The following is a 13755-nucleotide window of genomic DNA, read 5'->3' on the forward strand; positions in this document are numbered from 1 at the left end:
GCCTCTGGATCGTCCTGTGGTCCCATTTTGTTCAGGGGCAGCTGCGGGAGGCCGACGGTGGTCTTCGATGTCGGCCCGACTTCCCGACCCTCCTGGTCCACCCAGCTCCGGAACAGCTCCCGGTCCTCCTGTTGCGCCTGCATCAGCGCACGGAACCGACGCTCCTGGTCGTCCCGCATCTCCAGCAATGCCTGATGCTGCTCTTGATGGAGGCCGGCGAGCGATTGGATCACTTCCGCAAACGGCGAACTTGGCGGTGACTGCATGATGGCAGCGGCCGGACTTCCTCCCGGGTTTCGGCACCAGTGTATTGAGGTTCTTTAGTAGGGAAGGAAGAAGTCAGAGTCAGCGTGACTGAGGCTTGGGTAATTTATTAGGCGTCCCGTAGGAACAGCGAATACAGGCAGGCGCTCTGGCGCTGCAAAACAAGCAAAACTTATATAGCACTTCTGCGTATCTTTATGCCCAGGCCACAGTCTCTTCCACACGAGTCCTCAGTCTGCCTCTCCCCCTCTCTGTTCCCCCTGAGACTTTTTACGATCTCTCCAGGCCAATCACTGAAACAAGAAGCTGGTGAATGTCATCATGCACTTGATCTACTTACTCACCGCTCGTCTCCGACCGCTCTCTCCCGCTGCAGACTCCGCTAAACCACGCCCCCCTCGCCACAATAACTATATGTAAATGATTCTTTAAAAGTATGTAAATAACACACTTTTTTGTTTTAATGAAATCTTCAAATTAGGGTTGTCCGTTGATACATTTAAATTGAAATATGATATGCAAAATAATTAAAGTTTTTCCATATATCTGTGTTTGCTCTGAAAAGCCTCCAATTAATGATAATTCAATGGCATTAGCCTACACTGTTGTGGTAGATGCATAAAGCATTGAATGGACATTAAAAATAAAAGAAACAAATATATTGACTTCTAAAGCCACTTTCTGTAATGTTATCATTAATTCTGTCCAAGGTAGAGTTAAGGGGCCGTTAACACAATGTTTTTATATTTTGTCTGTTATGTATTTTTGTTTAATTATTTGTTTATTTTAATTCATTGAATTAGTTTATTTTTTATTTTTGTTTTCTATTATTATTTTGTTATTTTTTTGTTTGTTTTTTAAACGTATTTATATAATTTTTTTTATTTAGGTATTTTATTATTGTTTTTTGTTCAAGGTAGACAGGGTCATTCACAGAGAACATGTTCTTATATTTCATCAATTTATTTATTTTTTTATTTATTTTTTTTTATTTTAGTTTTTTTAACTGTATTTTTTTTCTTCTATTTATTTGTATTTATTTAATTGTTGTTGATATATGTACAGATGCAGACTGATGTCTTTGGCTGTTTTTAAGACAGCATGTCTTAAAAACAAGTTTAAAAGTAGATCAGCTTTGAAATACTGACTGTTTTTGAAAGCGCAAACACATCCTGTACGAGCGGCTCCTCACTCATTTTGTGCTGTCTGCTCTTGGTAAATGTGGTCAGACAAGGCAAGTTGCTTGCAGACGCATGAGAATAAGAAAGGGGGTAAAAATCTGGCTAAAAATCTAATTTTTAGTAGGATTATATTTTTAATTGGTGAGTATGTGTGTGTTTGTGTTTATTGCCACATTCAGTTACTGTAAGACATACTGTGTGACCTCTAGTTTCTGCACTCCAAGTTAGTCGAGTCTCATTAACGCCCTGCGGTGGAATAGATTTTATTTTGTGTCTAATTTATTCTCTTTCTCCCTTTCTCCCCTTCTGTCTCCCTCCTGTCCTCCCTCCCACGATTTTGTTTGTTATTTTGTGCTGCAGAGATGAAGCTGAGATGGAGTATTTAAAAATAGCTCAGGATCTGGAGATGTATGGGGTCAATTACTTTTCCATTAGGGTAAGAAATGCCTCTGCTGCTGTATGGCAGTAACAATCTGAGGTAGAACTCCAGACAGCCAAACTCTTTTATTATTGTATACCTTTAATAATCAAACCTTTGGTTACACTTTACTTGAAGGGGTGTGCATAAGACTGACGTGACACCTTCATAATCATGACATGATATATGTCATGAATATGAAGGAGGTTTTATGCATGTTTACGACAACTGTCATTAAGTGTCATTCGCTCAGTTATGTCATTTTTAATGCAAATATGACATTATTTGACCTAACCCCACCCCTCCCCCTAACCATAGCCCATAACAAAGACATCTCAAACAATGTCATCTTTGCATTAAAAATTACATAACTGAGCGAATGACACTTAATGACAGTTGTCATAAACATGCATAAAACCTCCTTCATATTCATGACATATATCATGTTATGATTATGAAGGTATCATGTCAGTCTTATGCACACCCCTTCAAGTAAAGTGTTACCAAACCTTTTATTATTTGTGACCTAATCACCTTTAACTTAAATCATCACTTAAATCTCACACTTCCTTCGGTGTCCACCCTGCTTGAAACTTCATTAGTCATGTGACTTCTGTTTCACTCTGAATAGCTGTTGCAATGTGATCATGATAGTCTTCAGTTTGCCATTAAACCCTTGGATAAGAGGGCAGATGTCTTCAAATTCAACTCAGAACTCAGAGTCAATAAACTGGTGAGTGTTTCGTGATGTAACGCAGTGAGTAATTTCAAATTGATCTTCACAAGCCCACTGTGGTGTGGTATGGTGGTTTAAGATCTAGGCTGTTTGCCAGAAGATTGTAGGTTTAATAAATCTTTATGCCATTAATTTAGAGATGCTGTCATGTTTTAGTTAAAGGAATAGTTCACCCAGAATTGAAAATTCTGTCATTTATTTATTCACTCCAAACGGGTATGATTTTAGTTCTGCAGTGAAGGACAAAAGGAGAATTTAGCTCAATGCCTATAGTGCTCTTTTCCAAACAATGACTATATAAAACCATCATAAAATGGTCCCTTCAACTAACAGCTCATTTATATGCCAAGTTTTCTGAAGCCATATTTTATTCTGAAGCCGTTTGTGAGACACGGACTGAAGTTTCAGTCATTAAAAAGTCATACAGGTCATACAACAACATGAGGATAAATTATGTCAGAATTGCCTTTTTTTTGTGAAGCTTTTGATAAAGCAATTTTTGGTGTGTTTGAAGATTCTTCAGCTGTGCATCGGGAGCCATGATCTCTTCATGAGGAGACGCCGAGTTGATTCTTTGGAAGTCCAGCAGATGAAGATGCAAAAAAAAAAACGAAAAAAAAAAACTTTGTTTTCTGGGCTCTGATTTTCAATGAGCTCCTGTCTTACAGGATCAAAAGAAAAGAAAAGCAAACAAAGTTGAAAGGAAAGACCATAAAATAGCACATAGAGAAATATAAAAGGAGAAAACAATTAAGGAATAAAGATAAGAAGAGAACACAAAAAGAGAAAATAATTTTTATTATTATTTTTTTAAAATCTGGTAGCTAGTTCTAGATAGCAATATTCAATATAGTAGAGAAACAAGCATTCAAATTAATTTTTCATAGCCCTGATGGTTCTTTATAATTTAAGTAACACACTATTACTCTTCAAACGTTTGGAGTCTGTAAGATTTTTTTTTTATGTTTTTGAAAAGTCTTTCAGCATTTATTTGGATTATAAATCTTTTGTAACAAGTCTTTACTGTCACGTTTGATCAGTTTAATTCTTCCTTTCTGGGGGGAAAAAACTTTTGAACAGTAATATATGTGTAGAAATATTCTTATGAATGATTGCAGTTTTGGGAAACTATTATCTTGTTTTTGGAGAGCTTGGGAAGTGTCAGGCAAATCTTAAGACTTCATGGTCACCATTTTCATTGATTTTCCTGTTGCGCCTCTAGGCACCTTTAACCAGGTGCTGGATTTGTGATCTACTAAACACATTTAGCAGTGCTGCAATCCTGGTGAAATATGGATGAGCTTTTTGCACCTTTCTGTAGATCGAGCGGCAGAGGCTGGAGAGGGAGAAACAATTGCGTAAGGAGGCAGAAAGAGCTTGTGATGAACTGGAGAGGAGATTGATTCAGTTACAAGATGAAGCTCACATGGCCAATGAAACTCTGGTGAGAAACTAAAACGTCACCCACACTAAATATAATTACTCTAATCGCTTGAGTGCTTGCTAGAGCACACAATATCTATACTTGTACTCAGCCCTTGGCGTATGAGGCTCATACTGTTCTTGGTGATGTTGTGGTGTTTTTTCCCCCCCATAAATTGTTCTGTAGGTGTTTTTGTCTGTTTTAGTTGTTACCTGTTTTTATTATCACTGGCCAGTCAATCATAATTAACCTGGCGCAACATCTAGGGATGTCAAAAGTACCAGTACATTAATAATAATTATACAATTATTATTTTTATAAATTACAAATCATAATCCGTAAGTAATATTCTAAATCAAAATCTGAACATTTACAGATTAGCCACTTTAAGGTCTAAGTCAAATTTGCATTTAAAGTTTTGTTTCTTTTGGGACCCATCCCACCTAAATATTAATAAATGTACTTTATTATTGCATATGATAATATTCTTAAGGCTATATTTCTGTTTTATCTCTGTACTTTCACATGACATTTTAAGACTCAGTGTTCAGTTCACATTCTGAGGGTGTTTTGGCTCTTGCAAGCAAAAAACATTCGGCTCTTAAACTGATAAAAGTGTGAGTACAACTGACATATGCATTTCTCCTAATAATTCACCATCCATGCTCAGCATAACGCTAATTCAAATAATTAACATGCAGGGCTCAGACTAGCACTGGTCTTATTATTTTTAATGAGTTTCATATCCTTGCCAGTCCTATGTTCTCTTTCTCTTGCTCTCTCAAATATGTATGAGGGTTTTTTCACTTTCCTTGCCAAAAGTAGATCTGTTTTGAGAGATATATTTGGGAAGAAAAGACTGACCTAGTGACACGATTTCTGTGATGCAAATAACATCAGTGTGTTAGACTGAGCTTTATGTAAAAACAATATGTGCGGTGTTACACAAATGGTGTGGAAACAAGAAAAACAGCAAAATTTAAGTCTATAGATAGCTTACATTATTAATAATGCTTCATTGGCATAATATGCTGAACTTTTACCGTCTAATGCTGTTAATTAACAAGGGCATCAAATGAAGCAAAATGACGATGTGCATCTTTACAAAGCGTGTGGTCTCTGTGTTCTCAGTTACGTTCGGAGGAGACTGCAGATCTGTTGGCGGAGAAGGCACAAATGGGAGGAGGCCAAGCTGTTGGCTCAGAAAGCGGATGAGGCTGAACAGGAGATACAGCGTATTAAGGTTGGTGAGCATTTGCCCACACCAGCTGCTCTTAGAAGATCCTTTAGGAGCACTGAGGACTCATCATGCTCTGAATTACTCTTTATAATGGTGACAGCCATTCGCACTGAGGAGGAGAAGAGACTCATGGAACAGAAGATGCTAGAGGCTGAGATGCTTGCACTCAAGATGGCAGAAGAGTCTGAAAGGAGGTAACAACTCTTATATACACACACACGCACACTCTCACTCTGCCTATTTATTTAGATATTCTTTTATCAGATGGCTGCTTGACATGGTGATAGCCTATGTCAAATTACACATTTAGTGTTTAAATAATAATATTTAGTTGTCTACCAGTGGTTAAATAATAAAAGATAATTTAATTGTGGTTGAAAAGTTATTTTTACTGTCATATTTTTTTTGTGTTGTCTTTTAAATAGCCAAGTGGGTGCTATTTTAAGTGTATCATTCTTTTCTGAAAATATACAATTAAATATAAAAATTGATAAAATCATAATTTGACTTCAACTTTGAATTTCTGAAATAAAAAATAAGGATGATAAGTTTTTACATTTTTCTCTCTCTCTCTAGCTGCGTTTCCATTACCCTTCAAATTGCGCGAATTGAAAAACGTCAATTTTGCAAAACGCCCATATACAGTATATCGCAAAAAAGTTATGCTCTCATGAGGTGGTTTTTCAGGCAATTCGAAAAAGGGATATTTCGCAAAACTGCAATGGAAATGTTTTTTTTTTCGCATTAACAGGTCACATGGTGTACGTAAAAAGTCATATGATCATTCCGCAATGTACTATAACCTCCAAGAAACACTTCATATGTGGATGCTCTCAAGTATAAGGGGCTTTCCCTGCCATTAATGCTTAGACTATTTACACTGCACACGTCTGCGGCGCGTTACGGCTCCGAAACGGCCACCGGAGCTGATCGCGGCCACTCTAGTCAACGCTTGTGTTACCAGTCGCGCCACAGCACGTCCCAGAAGCTACTCTCCACACTGCTTCTGTCAAGATACACGCATACGCCTCCTTCGATTAAATATAATGCCTAGTGTAGACAAAATCCCATCAAAATCCGTTGCCATGACTTATCGCAAGAGGAAAAAATTGTTTTAGTCGCATAACATCAGTTAATGGAAACACCGTTATTTCGCAATACTTTTTTATCGACATTTATAAAATATCGCCAAAGTTTTGTGCAAATCTGTAATGGAAATGCGCCTTCTCTCTCTCTCTCTATATATATACAGTATATACAGTATATAGAGATAAAAAATTTAAACAAACTTATTTCAGTTACATTTCAAATTTTCATTAAGTTGAAACACTAAAATCACTAACTAGAATTGAAGTAAATTAAAGCCAAATAGAACTATAAAAACTAGTACAAATGACAAAAACACAACAAAATGAAACTTTATGAAAAACTTAGATTAAAATTAAAGTGAAAACTGAAAATAAAAGCTAATTCCAAATATTAATAAATACTAGAATATTATAGAAACAATACTAATAACCTGGCCAGAAAGAAAACCTTAGGGACCACCAAGAAGACCTTAGCACTGACATGACAAAATAGCAGCAAGGCATAGATTTTTTTTAAAACATTTTTTTTCCCAATATCTTTTATTTAGTTTGTTTGTCTATTAAAAATAAGTTTGGATTAAAAGCATTGGCTAAATACAAGCAGCACCTATGATTTATTATTCAAAACTCAGTATGTGAACATGCATCATAAAAGACATCCCAGATCTTCCTCTCACAGCTTCCTTCTCAAACCTATCTGCTGGGCCTTTACTTAGTATTTGGCACTCTGTTGATGTGCATGCTGGGAGCTGTTTGATTTGGTGCCTGTGAAAGTCTAAATTTTCTGCTGATCTGAGCATCCATTTTTTTCATTTCCAGCTGAATTTGTGCTTTGGAGATCCCAGCACTGTGTCCACTTCAAAGGGTTCAAACCTTGAGTGAGTAACCCATGTATCTATTCTCCTCAGGGCAAAAGAGGCCGACCAGCTGAAACAGGACCTGCAGGAGGCAAAAGAATCAGAGCGCAAAGCCAAAAACAAACTGCTGGAGATCACCAGCAAATCGGCATACTCGGTAATCACCCATCCCTTACCAAAACGCTCCCCCACGGCGTTCTCCAACATCTCCACAGATGACGTTACATCAACACTTGTCATTCTAAATCAAGCTGGAGTCCGAATCCAGTCCACTTTTATCTGTAAGAATTTTTTTTTTTTTACTTTTACGCTAGTCTGATTTAGCCTCTTGGCCATTTGTCAATGTCAAGATAATTTATTTAAACAAAAGTTGCATCAGACAACCATTCCATTACTCTCAAGTAAATGTTCCCCTCTCGTCCAGGAAAACCTTTAAGAGTGTTTTAGCCTCGCAATAACCACCTTAATGCAATCTAGATGGAATATTTCTATTCATATTAGGCTGTCCAACTTAAAAAAATAAATGGTTAGGTAGCCTTCTAGGGTCCCAGGAATTGCATGACCTGGTTGTAAAGCTTCTCTAAATTGGATTACAATTCAGAGTTCGGAATGTCTTCCTATTTAAAGGGAAACTGTTAGCAAGAGACCGCAGTTACCTTAAATACCTCCATTAAATGCTTTGTGAATATCTGCCAGAGGTTCGAATGCCCATGATGACTTCATATCTGATTCAAATAGACGACTGTTGAGGGATTGTCCTAAGCCTCGTATATAGATAATAGATATAATTGAGGTCAGAAAATTAGCTTTTTTCCTACACAAATGTCCCCAAGGTGGACATTTTTCTACCTGGAAACCACATTTCAGTGCTATAACGATGAGTTCCCTAATTATTAGCCCTAGCACTTGGGAGCTGAGCTCTTCCGCTCTTTGAAGCTTTGCAGATACTCTTGAAAATCCAACTGGCAGCTCATCCGCACATTTTACATGCACGGTGAGTTAGGGGTGATTGGAGGTCAGCGTATCATTTCAAACATTAGCTCTTTCCTATGGGTGGCTAATGTTAGATCTGTTCGACCACTTAAAAATCCAGGAGTTCATTTCAAAGCGTTGCCGCTGTTTGCAGGTATTGATGTCTTACAGAGCATTTTGAAGTGTTTTTTTAATACTCTGAAGCCTCCTTTGGTCTTTTGACAAAATCCAACTAAAAATCAAAATCTTGACTTTGTTTAGATAAGTCATCCGCCTTACGCAAATTAAGGCAGTTTTTCAAAATCTCATACTAGGTGCTTGAATTCCTAGTCGCCTCTCTGAACGTCAGGTTGACCAGTGAAATGTTACAGTTAAATGTCTTTCTACAGCTGCTTTGTAGCAGAATTTTGGATTTGCTTCATTTTTGAAGTTTGCATCATTGGTTCTTTCACTTTAATGTTTAATACTGTGAAATGCTGCTTTGAAAAAAAAAATCACTATTGTATAAAGCGCTATAGAAATAAAAGGTGACTCGACGCAGTATGTTAGGCTTACATGAAATCAAAATTGGGGTCAACTCATTTACTTTCTTACCCATTCTTTGCATAATTCTTCTAATTAGTGAACATTTTATGTAATAAAAAAAAAAGAAGAAGCTTGTTTCACTTGGTCATGCACTATGTTACTATATGTATATAGCATTATTGCAATCTAACAGATCCGATTATCTTATTTGATTTTGAACATTGTGATTTGACTAGAAGTTAATATCAAGTTTTCATTTCATTTATTCGAATGATGCTAATGCATCAAGTTTTAATATTTAGTATTTTAATATTGGGATGTTTGGTACAGAACTACTAATTATGTAATGTTGCTTAATTATTATTTGTACATTGATCTTTATATAGCCCAGTCAGCTTATTTGCACATGTTTTTTCTTGTTCCTTCTCTTCCTTTTTCTCTCTTTCACTACACAGCCTGTGCCGTTGTCTGCCAACACTCTTCCTCCTGATGGCCCTAACTTCAACTTCAGCATGGAGAACCTGAGTTTTGACTTCAAAGACACAGACATGAAACGTCTGACCATGGAGATCGAGAAAGAGAAGTGAGTGCAGCATCAGTCCATCCTGATGCTGAAAACTCCACAGGAATTAAGATTATATTAAAGAAATATCACAGGAATAAATTGCACTTGAAAATATATTACAATAGAAAACAGTTGTTTTATAATAGGTTTTATAATAAGAATTTCATAATACGTTTTTACTGAGTTTTTGATCAATGAGGAGCAAGAGACTAACATTTATCTTACCAACCCCAAACTTGAACAGTAGTGTTAGTTTTCAACAAATGCCTATTCACACCAAAACAAGGAAGTGACAAAAGGACAAAAATAGGCCTTAAAACAGATGGAGACCAAGAGAGCAGCATTGTTACATGATACGTCTGTCCTGTTTGGCAGGGTCGAGTATATGGAGAAGAGCAAACACCTTCAGGAGCAGCTAAATGAACTGAAGACCGAGATTGAGTCATTAAAGCTAAAGGAGCGAGAAACGCCTCTAGACATCCTACATAATGAGAATTCTGAGAAAGGCACCAGCAAGCAGAGCAACTTTAAAAAGGTGGGTTAAATGCATCTTACACAAAGCCAGACATAGCTTTTAGACTGTTAAAACTCACGCTAAAGCTGAAACTACCTAAAATGCCATTGAGCTCTATTTTTTTCTTTTATATTTTGCGTTTCTTTAATATATTTTTTTTAAATAATAGTTGAGAGATGACATGAAAGTAGTGGGGAACTTGAGCACAACAGCTGCTGGCTCCAAAGTCACTGAGCTGTATTAAGACTCTTTATTTTATTTTTATTTTTTTATCTGTGGGTCTTTTCTTAAAAAAAAAATATAGGGACATTCTTAAATGTTTTGGGGAATACAAAATATTCTTAACTTTATTCTTAAATTAGGAAATAAGAAGAAAATAGCAGTTAATAAGAGTTTTAAAAATATTTCATGAATGTTTGGGCTGTTAACTGAAATGCACTCGATTTAAAAAAAAAAAAAAACCTCTGAAAAAGGAAACTGGGCCTGGAGAGTTCAAGAGTTTGTCAGTTGCTGTGAAGAAAAAGAAGTCACTCAAATATTAAATATCTTAACATCATCAAATAGCAGCAAAGACACTATTATCACCCCTTCAGGTTTTGTTAAATACATTGTAGTCCAATACTCAAATATGGTCAAATCTTAAGGTTCAGCTTCTTACAACATACAGAAGTGTTCTGAATCCATATCCAAGTTGTGAAATATTGGAAGTTGTGTCTCAGATGGGTATGATGTTGTAAATTGACATACATGTTCACTAAGTATATAGCATCTCTGTGTTGTGGCACCATTTCTCAGAAGGGCTAGTTCCTATGAAATATGATCCTTATCATACGGTTAGTCATGCTAACGAGCACCAGTAATCCAAAAAGTATTTATTCATATTCTTTCTGAAAGCCTCATCTAAGTTTTCATCAAGCCTTATGAAACGGTAGATTAAAAGCTCCATTTTAGCCATAGAATCTTTTCCTGCAGTGTGTGAAATTGTCTCATTAGTGCTACGCTAATTGATTCCTGTGTTGTGATCGGTTGTTTGGATGGATGGAGTGCCCTCCATGTGTTCAGTCAGTCTGCCTTGATGTGATTGTCTAATTGAAGCGGAGCTTGAGCAAATCGAACTGGACACTTTGGGGGGAATGGTTTTTCAGCTCTCATGCTAACAGCAGCTAGAAAATCCAGCTCGGTCTTACACCCTTCGACAGCTGTTGTTTTCTTAGCTGATGCTGAGCCTGCATCAGAGCCCTGTATTGGGACACTGTCCGACTTGTTGTAAATCACCCTTGGTCAGGTAGTTTGAGCACTGGACCTTGGAGCAAAGTGACAAGGGTCGCTGGCTTTCCAGGTCACACTGGTGGAGTGATTAATGGCCGTGGCTGTGTTTTCTCCATAGCCTGGTGTGTCCCGCTGCTAGCTATAGCCTGAGGGACAGAGATGTAGTGAGAGTCTAAATGCAATGACAGGCTCACCTGTTCCCTCAATGTGTTTATGTAGTAATCTATCAAAATCCCCAGCGAAGCGGTGGGCACGTAAGTGTCTAAGCGTTCCTTTGTTAATTGTACTGAATTATGGATAAGTAGAAGTTAAAAGTCGATTAACCTGCAGAGACCCCAAGCATTGATATTGATGTATTTTTCTCTCCTTGAAAGTGTTTTTTAGGAAGCTACTCGTTCTATACTCATTTGGGAGAGGGATTTTTGGCTTTTAAAGGATACAACATTTCACCTATTATACACTAGTGACTACCATTCAAAAATGTGGCCGGGGTCAGTGAAATTTTTTTTGAAAGAAATTAATACTTTTCCAGCAAAGATGCATTAAAACTTTATCAAACTTTACAGACATTTATTAATGACATGTTACAAAACATTTCATAATAATATCAAAATGAATTCTGTTCTTTTGAACTTTATCACAGTTTCCATAAAGATATTAAGCAACACTGTTTTCAACATTGATAATAATATGAAATGTTCCTTGTGCACCAAATTAGCATATTAGAAAGATTTCTGAAGGATCATGTGACACTGGAGTAATGGCTACTGAAATTGAATCTTTGCCATCACAGAAATAAATTGCATTTTAAAATATATTCAAATAAAAAAAACTGTTATTTTAAATTGTAATATTATTTTGCAATATTACTGTTTTTACTGTGTTTTTTAAATTTAAATAAATGCAGCCTTGGTGAGCATAAGAGACTTAATAGACTTTAAGAAACATGGAAAACATTTTCCATTCGTCGGATCCGCCGGCTGTGCCGTTCTCGACCCTGCCGCCTCAGCTCACTCTATCCCGGCCTCAGCGCACACTAATAAAATAATGTACAGTATGTGGAAAATAATGTTTTTTTTTTACTTTAAACCGCATAAACACATTTCATTACACCAAATACACAAAATAATGTTCTTTTTAGCAGCATCATATGACCCCTTTAAACTCTGGTAGGGAAACTCATGAATTGGAGAGCTGCACTGTTTCCCTAACAGTGACCGAGCCGATTGTTCCTGTAGATAGTATGCTTGTAGTTGCTTTAGATCAGGGGTAGGCAAGTTCGGTCCTAGAGAGCCGCAGTCCTGCAGAGTTCAGCTCCAACCCTGAAAAAAAAAACCTCACCTGCCTATAGCCTTAGTAATCCTGAAGACATTGATTAGCTTGTTCAGGTGTGTTTGATTAGGGTTGGAGCTGAACTCTGCAGGACTGCGGCTCTCTAGGACCGAACTTGCCTACCCCTGCTTTAGATAAAAGTTGCTTTCTAAAAAAAAAAAAAAAAAAGCTATTCCTCATAGTCATTGCAGCGTTCATACCGACAGTGATTAAATTGCTGGAGGCCACCATGTTTCTGTAATTTCAATTGCCAGTAGACATTCATACTCAACTGCAGTGTCTGGCCGTTATCAGTGGCAGATTAAATGACCTTCGCTGTCTGCACTCCTATTGCACTTTTCGGAGTCATTTTTGCAATTACTTCTAACCAGCTGGTCTCGAGGTGTTTTTTTTGTGTTCTCCTTAAGCAGAGTAACCACCGGTGTATTCATCACATTAAAAATGAACATGATCCACTAATGCTTTAAAACCACAGAGTCCAAATACCTAGCCTATGTTTTCATTTTGAACAGTATATTTATAATGACATTTATAACTCAAGATGTCTGGAGAATGTGCGATAACCACTGAGCAGTCCTCATTCCTTAAATTCCCTCAGAATGATTCATTAATGAAGCAGAGATGTACCATCTTCATATAGCATTAATTTCATAATTTCCCCGTCTCTGTATCTCTCTTCCGTCTCTTCTTGTTTGTTTACACAAGTTTTTCATGAGGGATTCTGTCTTAAAGTGTCTTTTAACATCACTGTCAGTGTGCACACAGACCAGTGACAGCTGATCAGAGACACATATGCTCCCATCGCTCTCTCTCTACTTCACTCTCTCTACTTCACTCTCTCTCGCTATGAATTTTGCATGACTCCGAGATATTGAACATGTCATACATGTCTATTGCTTCTCATGGCATGAGCATAAATAATTAAAAACTATAGCTGTCAAAGTTAAAATAGTAATTTATAGAATTGATTTAGTGTTTTAATATTTGCGTTTTTATTTTATTTTATTTTTCTCATCCAATTTTTTGAGGCACTGCCTCCCTTGCCTCGGAAGAAACCTCGGAATTTTGACATTTAATCATCTTCAGTAATTGTGAGGTTTATCATGCTTATTGTAAGCTGTTGGCAACCCTAACTAAAACAGTTGTCCTGCATACTATATTTGGGGTAATCATAATACATTTATTTTTAGGATTCTTTGATAAAAAATTTTTAGCATAACAAATGTCTTTAACTGTCACTTTTAGTCAATTTAATTGAATCTTGCTGAATAAAAGTATTGATTTCTATATATATATATATATATATATATATATATATATATATATATATATATATATATATATATATATATATATATATATATATATATA

At 36.6% G+C, this 13755-nt stretch overlaps 1 pseudogene; it reads left to right on the top strand.

The window, feature by feature from the left end:
- The window catches only part of LOC107566475 (merlin-like), a 47895-nt pseudogene that overhangs the window by 33644 nt on the left and 496 nt on the right, over positions 1–13755 (top strand).

This window comes from Sinocyclocheilus grahami, unplaced genomic scaffold (genome assembly GCF_001515645.1).
Source record: "Sinocyclocheilus grahami isolate Dianchi unplaced genomic scaffold, SAMN03320097.WGS_v1.1 scaffold1078.1, whole genome shotgun sequence".
Classification (NCBI taxonomy): Eukaryota; Metazoa; Chordata; class Actinopteri; order Cypriniformes; family Cyprinidae; genus Sinocyclocheilus; species Sinocyclocheilus grahami.